Genomic DNA, 8,052 nt, shown 5'->3' on the forward strand with positions numbered 1-8,052 from the left:
AGAGGCCATCACCTGATCCGTTGGTTCGTGGCGTCACTACGCACTCATGCGGCGATTACTCTAGACCCCCTTCGACGAAAATGGGAACTAGACCTGGGGAGGCAACCAGAGGACAAGGAATAGGAACGGGTATTGAAGAGTCCAGTGTGCATACCCAGAAATATGAGGTTTTGGAAAATACAATTGTTCATCGTGCACAGGGCATACCTTACGCCTGAAACAATCAATAGATACTTTCATCGCACTGATGCATTGTGCCCTAGATTTGACGAACCCGGGGCTGGGCTAATCCATATGCTATGGAGCTGCCGCAGGCTACACACATATTGGCGCATAATCGGTGAGCTGCTGCGCGTAAGCACTGGGCGCGACATACCCTTTGACTGGACGGTGTACTTGCTGCATCATTTCCGCAGGACTCCGGCCACAAAAGTAACATCCCGGTTCCTAGACCTGGGGTTAGTGGTCACCAGGAAGTGGAAGGCACAAGACCCCCCCACCCCTCCACACACGGGCATGGAGACACTCGCTCACCGCATGGGCCAGGGCAGAGGGGGACAGCTATACGACGAGAAGAGACCCTGGGACTGAGGAAGGAACCCATGGCTACCAAATGGGAGGGACTGCTCCAAGCACTCCAGCTAACTGCAGAGATATGTACAGGGGAACAGCCTGAGGAGAGGGACGAAAGCGCAGAGTAGGAGACGGGGTCCGTGTCTGGGGGCGGCCATGGTGTTTCATGTACACCTGCATACCCAAACTGACACTACAGGCGATCAACGTAGACGCCGTCATGCGAGGGTGACAGTCAAACTTGCATGATGTAACGCTATGAGAGGGGGGCGGAGGGGCGGCGGAAGGGGGAGGGGGGGATATTTGTATTGGCAACGGCCTATGTTGCGGTTGTTGGTTTTAAACTGTTTCATCACACGGTATCTGTTCGGAAGTTCATATTGATCTCTCTGAAAGACTTACGCACTGGATTAATGGGACCATGTTATCATGACACTGTAATCACTATTGTTCATGGACTGTGCTCAACACTGGATTCCCATGCGTTTGGGTGCACTAGGCGCCCCCTGACTACTTGAAATGCTTGAACCCATGCACCAGTAGTAAGTTTCCAACGTTGATATGTGACCCAATGCACTTACAGTCTTAAAATGTATGTTGCCTTTCTGTACATGCAACTTAAAATTCAATAAAAACAGATAAAAAAAAAAAAAAGAATTTCAAGATGTTCACCCTAGCTAAGGTCCTGTCTTCCCTAGGCCCGGGAGACTGGATGGTAGCGCTGGATTTGCAGAATGCCTATTTCATATCCCTGTCCTGCCCACCCATCGTCACTACCTGAGGTTTACGGTGAGCCACAAGCATTTTCAGTTTGCAGTGCTCCCCTTCGGCCTTACCTTGGGTATTTATGAGGGTGATGGGGGTGGTCGTAGCCCATCTACTGAGATCAGGGTTCTCCAATCTTCCCCCCATCTCGACGACTGGTTGTTGAAGGCAGGCTCATCCCAAGCAGCCGTCTCCCACCTCCAGACTACGGCAAACCTCCTGCATTTGCTGGAGTTCACCATCAACGTGCCAAAGTCACAACTGACTCCCTCTCAGATGCCCCTTTTTATTGGAGCGGTTCTGGAGACGTTGCAGTTTCGGGCCTATCCTCCCGAACGACGAGTCCAGGATATTCAGGCTATGATTCTGATGTTTCAGCCTCTATCCTGGATTTCGGTGAGAATGACTCTGAGGCTGTTGGGCCTCTTGGCCTCCTGCATCCTGCTGGTGGACTCTGCAGTGGGAGCTGAAGTTCTAATGGGCACAGCATCGAGGAAATCTCACCGACTTGGTTCAGATATCAGCGGGCACTGCGAAAGACCTGCAGGGGTGGTTGACAAATCATGATTGGGTCAGAGGCAGACCCCTCTCCCTTCCCTACCCAGATCTCACAGTAGTGACGGATGCCTCTGTTCTGGAATCGGGTGGCTATCTGGGGGAGGTGGAGGTTCGAGGACTCTGGTCTCTAGCAGAAGCCAAGCTCCATGCCAACCTATTGGAGATTCGTGCGATCCGATCGGCACTGAAAGCCTTTTTACCATCCATCAAAGGAAGGCTAGTTCAGGTATTCACGGACAACACTACCGCCATGTGGTACTGCAACAAACAGGGCGGCGTGGGGTCGTGGACTCTGTCAAGAGGCCCTGCACCTCTGGACTTGGCAGGAACAACAGGGCATTTCCCTGATGGTTCAACATCTGGCCGGTTCTCTGGACACCAGAGCAGACCAACACAACCGAAGGTGCCTTGCGGATCACGAGTTGTGTCTCCATCCGGATGTGGTACAAGGTCTCTTTCAACAGTGGGGAGAGCCTTGGTTAGATCTGTTCGCTTCTGAAGAGAACGTGCAGTGTCAGCAGTTGTGTGCTGGAGTTTCCAAGGCGGCTCTCACTCGGCGATGCTTTTCGTCCCGAGTGGAGCTCAGGCTTCCTGTACGCCTTTCCGCCCATACCACTCCTGCCCAGAGTGTTCAAAAAGATCAGGAGCGACCAGGCACAAGTTATTCTTGTGGCTCCGGATTGGGCACTGAAAGTTTGTTATGCTGAGCTTGTGGATATGAGCATCGATCCACCGTTCAAGCTGCCTCTTCGGTAGGTCTTCTGTCGCAGCAGTAGGGGAGGGTCCTCCTCCCAAACCTGTCCACTCTCCGCCTCTTTGCGTGGGGATTGAGCGGTGACAGTTGATCGCTTTTGACCTTCCTCCTGTGAAGTTATTCTAGCAGCCAGGTGTTCCTCCACGAAATCGGTATACTCCTGCCGACGAAATAATACTTATTACACTCCAGCACACGCTAATATCAACACATAGTAACGAACAGTAATGTCTAAACATTCCACAGATTCTTTTGTTCATTTGTTCTCTAATTTTTCTTAGGTCCTTAGCCGTTCTTAGCCAACACGTGTTTCGTCGCCTCTGGGAATCAATCCCGCAACTTCATCAGAGCTAAAATACATGAAAAATATACAATCATATAGTATAATCTAATGAGGTTTTTATAATTCCAATTCCATCTCCATCATAGTGACATTGATGTCAAAGTATTACTCTACTCTTAATCTGAGTAGAATAATTTAAGTAAAATTAAATGTGGCAACCCATATATGATTTAAAATGAAGTTGGGTGCAAAATAAAATATTTATAGACGTATTCCAGTTTTAATTCTCATTATATAGTTATCATTGACATTTCCATAAATTACATTTCCATAAGCAGCTTATTGTTGTAGAGTGAGCTCAAGCGATTTGCACTTACATGTGATCCTATATAGTGTACTTTGTCAATTGTTTGTCATATAAACTTATGTGCTACCATACATTGTCTCCCCACACTGTGACAAACCTACAGTGAAGCCATAACCTCCAGTACATTGTGTGCAAATTCCCTCTATATCGAAGTGTGATACGACATAGACTTGTACCTGTTGATTTTCGTTTCGTATGTCAAAAAAGTAAGAGCAAGATTGTCAGGACATTCCATCAATATATAACAAAAGGCAACATTTTCAGTATATTTCTGTTTATTGTTCATTAATGTGTTAAGTAACACACCCCTACCTTCCTGCCGGTTAGAATTCCACACGGCCTGCAATTATGCAAATCTCGGTTAGACGGTGGGTTCCTCCTGCGTTTGGATATTACGTGTTTTTCTTGCGTGCCCTATTTCCTAAGATATAATCCAAACAGGAAGTTAATTTCCTCTTAAGCTACGTCTAAGCGTCTCCATACACTACATGGAGAAGAGCAGATCAGAGTCCTCAGACTTACCAGAGTAATGACCATTGTTGTTCTGCTCGCAAGTACCCTCCTGTTTCTGCCTAAGACAGGCCCATGTGAGTTTCAGGGTATTGCATCATAGACAGAAAAAGAGTACTTCTGTGCCTCCTGCACTCGACTAGCCTAAATGAGCGCCATCTTTGAATATTCCTGATTGGCTTAAATTCTTATGTTTAGCGTGTTCTTTCTGTATCACTCTCTTTATATATCTACTGTCAGGATCAATAATTGTGGCTAAAACTACGTAGATTGTACTTTATATGTACTTTATATGTATCCAAACCCAAAAGCCCATAATGTTTGGTGTTTTGTTTGCTTTACTTTACCAATTTAGAATCAAATGGTAATAATTGGAGAAAAACTGTACATATTAGATACCAGTTGTCAAAAGATTGCAAATAATTAAATGCGTTATGTCCCAATCATATTAGATTAAACATATTTTTGGCACATTATAACAAAAACAGAGTATACTAAGAACTTTAATATGACCTTATTTATCGTAATTAAAAACAATGTTTACTTCTCATGAGTTCATAGTGACCACCACCATGTAGTGGTTTGAGGAGACCTATCAATAAAAACAATGCTTACTTCTCATGAGTTCATAGTGACCACCAACTTGTAATGGTTTGAGGAGACCTGTCAATATTATAGTCTTTTGAATATACATATATCACATTGTACAGCCATAATGAATGAGCACAATGCTGTACATATATACATAGTTTCTTTAGTTTCCCAAGAAATAATTATTATTAGAAAACTTTATTTGATATATATAAATACCATAAAAGCAACCAAATTTGTCAAAACCAGTTACAGGTACAAGTTAAAAAAAAAAAAGGTTAATAATGCATCATTCTAAAAACCATATGATACAGTTCCCATCCAAACATTAAAAGGTTACATTATCCTTATCACATATCCAACCAATTCATCTATAGGTATGGGGATCATTCATAAAAATGATAAGTAATTATAACCGGGAATCTACGGGTTACCGCTGCCCTTTGTGTTTCTTAGTCTGAATGCAGCCCTTGAGAGGTTAATAGTACAAAACAGTGTAAAAGTATCTGGGGCCAACTTTAAAAATAACGGTGCCACCTGTGCCTGTTTGAATCTAGCTTTCTTTAAAATTCCCTTCAGGAAAAATCTCCTGGGGTAAGAGAAAAAAGGGCATAATAAAATGAAATGAAGGGTGTCCTGAGGAGAGCTATGATCGCAGCCACAGGGCCCCTTCATTTCTATGGAAGGTGTGAACCCTGCCGGGTCCGCTAAAACGTGATGCAAGAGATTCAACCTGAAACAGGTCATTAAAAATCTATCATGTGCACTGTTTATGCAAGACACAGGTATGGTTCAATGCCTCTAACAGACCTAACTACTTGGTGTTCCCTGACCGACTGCTTGACCAGCTCTGTGTCTTCCCGGAGCATTAGTGCATATTTAAAAGACTGGTCCTTAACCAAAGCCTTGTCTTTCTGTGGAAATATGGATTTCTGGTCAGTTATGTCCCCTATCTTGGACCCCAACGGTTCTATGTGCCTGTCACAAGTACATGTATGTTCCCTCCAGGTCCAGTTATGAAGACGCAAATACATGTGCGTCCACCGTCAACATGTCCTCTGTCAGATCCGCCATGAATAGGCCGGATATTCCATTCCTAAATATGAAAGGCCACCGGCTTTATATGGTTCACTTATGCCTTTTTACAGTCCAGGCAAGTAGGCCCTGATTCTGTCATCAGACTCTTCTTGCCTTCTGCCTCTGAAACCTCCAGTCTGAGCCTGCATCTGTGACCATGAACTTTGTCTCATTCTCTGCGCGGCTCCCGAAGCCTGACATCAGCCTATTCTCTGCCAAGAACTGTATTTCACCTTCGAATTATCTGCTTCCCCCTCAGCCGATGCATTCCTGCCTAGTAGTTTAAGTAAACATTCTTCCAGTTACCGAGCAAAAGGCCCGGCTTCTCTGTCCTCATGCAAGTAATTCATAGCCCTGTTACCAGGGAATATTCCTACCCCCTCGCATTCAGTGTAGACACTTAGACGCTTGTACACGCACGCACAGTCAGTATAGAATAGATTCTGTCCGAGAGTCCTTCTTTTGTGGATAACATAGTTCTTTAAACATAGGATGTTAGATATGATTTGGGATTAGGTTGACTTGACCCCCCAGACTTTTTGTCTCCACATGTAGAGCTAAATGTCAAGTCCCCTTCACCCCCTAGTTACACGTCAATTACACGTCATGCTGCTGCGCGCGCATCTATGCCAAGTATTATCTTATAGATCCACCTAAATGTGACATCATAACCAATTATGTTCCTTTTTACTCCTTATTACACCCATTTTTGGTTACGCAGATAAATCGTCATTTTCCTTATCAATTGTTACGCCTACTGCATTCGCTTCATTGTAATGTATGTACTATAAAAGTTACTTCTTGTCAATAAAGTATGTACTTCACTTCCTGAACCTCCGTGGTGATGGAACTTGGAGCAACCGATTATAATCGATTATTGGAATAAAGCCCATTCCGAACCTCTAATACCACGGATTCTGCCTCTCATTTTAATGAGCTATTTTATTATGTTTCTGTATCAAATTAAGTCCAGGTAAAGGAATTTTATTTACCACATGATGGCGCCCGAACAGGGACACTTTCTCATCTCACGCGCCGGCGGTGAGTTGCAGGCCCGGTCTCCTGCCACAGCTGGACGGACAATAACGCGTACCAGCAGGATTTCCTGTATCTCCCTCCGGTCAAGCGGGGGCGACTGAGACTGCGATCAACACCCAGACGAGGCGGTGAGAAGTGCGAAGTATCCCGACCAGAGCCTAGCTGAGAGAGCAAGATCCGAGGTATACAGAGACCCACCAGTTCGAAGTCAAGCCCAGTGTCCGACGAGTCGAGTCCAGTCCGGTTCAAGTTCAAGTTACCGAGGCCTTCCGTTTCCGAAGCTACCCGGTGAGTACCATTACTGGGGAGGCATTTCTGACGTGCACATAGGTTGTGCCGGTCAAGACGGGTTTGGGTACACAAATCCGGTCTGCACTGTTTTAGCAGTGTATCTGTACTGTTTAGCAGTATATCAAGTATTCCGAAGTATCTAGTTATTGTCAAGAATTAAGCTTGGTGATTAGTTATGCAGACGATCATCATTGTTGTTTCAGTTAAAGGTTTAATGTTTAATGTTTAATGTGTTTAAAAACGTCCTGCATATTGTGGTATGAATGGTTGTTCATTATTGTGCTTTTGTATTAAGTGTGTTCAAGATTAAGTATCGGATCAGTTGTCAATATGCCGCTCTTTTCGAAATTAAGACAGATCACTACTAGAAAAGGGGTTCTCGAAGAAGCCGTCCCTATTCCTCCTAGGGACACTCCAGGGCACTTCATGTACCACAAACATGGCTTAGATGCTATATTATTTCTTGATTTATGGGTAGACTACACCAAGGGATTACCAGAAAGTCAGAGGTGGCCCGCAGCGGGGACCTGGGATGCAGAGTGCATCATGAAAGTCGAGGAAGAGTTATGGAAAAGGAAAGTCAGACAGTCACAGAAAGACGCCGTCGAGTTATGGCGTAAAGAATCTCATAGACGCACAGAAAAAGCACGTAGACAGGAAGAAAAGAATAAAGAAAGTTCAAGTAAAGTTCGAGAAAATCTATTAATTGAGGAAGGTATCCGAGTGAAATCAGAACAAGTGGATAGGCAAAGAAATGCCCTTATGAATGGTATGTATCCCCTTCTAGCCGAAGGATTACCTAAGGCTACTCCAGAGATACCGAAAGACTTGCCAACCCCATTATTCCCAATCAAGGTACATCCTAAGGGGCATCCTAGAACCGCAGAAGATGTTTTTCTTTCCTCATATTTAGATGACGCAGCTCCCGAGTATGCTAATTCCGCTCCACATAGACCGCATACCAGGGAGGTCCAACGCCAAGATCCAGTACCCGTATCCCTACAGCAACAAATCGAGTCACAAATTCCGGCAAGCACATCTGTTTCTGCCTCCGCTCCTACAGCTACTTCTATAGCTGTGTCCACACCTGTAGTTGCTGTGTCACGTTCGACGAATCCTTTCACACCCGACACCCCAGATGGGGCCACGGGAGGTGCTACCAATATTTTTTCTACGCCACCCAGAATAAATAAACTTACTTTCCAAGAGTCAGCACATTCACGTACACCCAAACTCATAAGTGCC

This window comes from Triturus cristatus, chromosome 8 (assembly GCF_964204655.1).
Source record: "Triturus cristatus chromosome 8, aTriCri1.1, whole genome shotgun sequence".
In the NCBI taxonomy this organism is placed as follows: Eukaryota; Metazoa; Chordata; class Amphibia; order Caudata; family Salamandridae; genus Triturus; species Triturus cristatus.